This window comes from Rhinopithecus bieti, unplaced genomic scaffold (genome assembly GCF_001698545.2).
Source record: "Rhinopithecus bieti isolate Rb0 unplaced genomic scaffold, ASM169854v2 scaffold_26504, whole genome shotgun sequence".
NCBI classification, from domain to species: domain Eukaryota; kingdom Metazoa; phylum Chordata; class Mammalia; order Primates; family Cercopithecidae; genus Rhinopithecus; species Rhinopithecus bieti.
Genome location: NW_016812891.1, coordinates 1106059 through 1106320, shown reverse-complemented (window position 1 = coordinate 1106320; position 262 = coordinate 1106059).

Here is a 262-nt window from a genome sequence, read left to right as displayed (position 1 = left end):
TAACAATTACAAAAGTAAACTTCATGGCCGGGCGCGGTGGCTCAAGCCTGTAATCCCAGCACTTTGGGAGGCCGAGACAGGTGGATCACGAGGTCAGGAGATCGAGACCATCCTGGCTAACACGGTGAAACCCCGTCTCTACTAAAAAATACAAAAAACTAGCCGGGCGAGGTGGCGGGCGCCTGTAGTCCCAGCTACTCGGGAGGCTGAGGCAGGAGAATGGCGTAAACCCGGGAGGCGGAGCTTGCAGTGAGCTGAGATC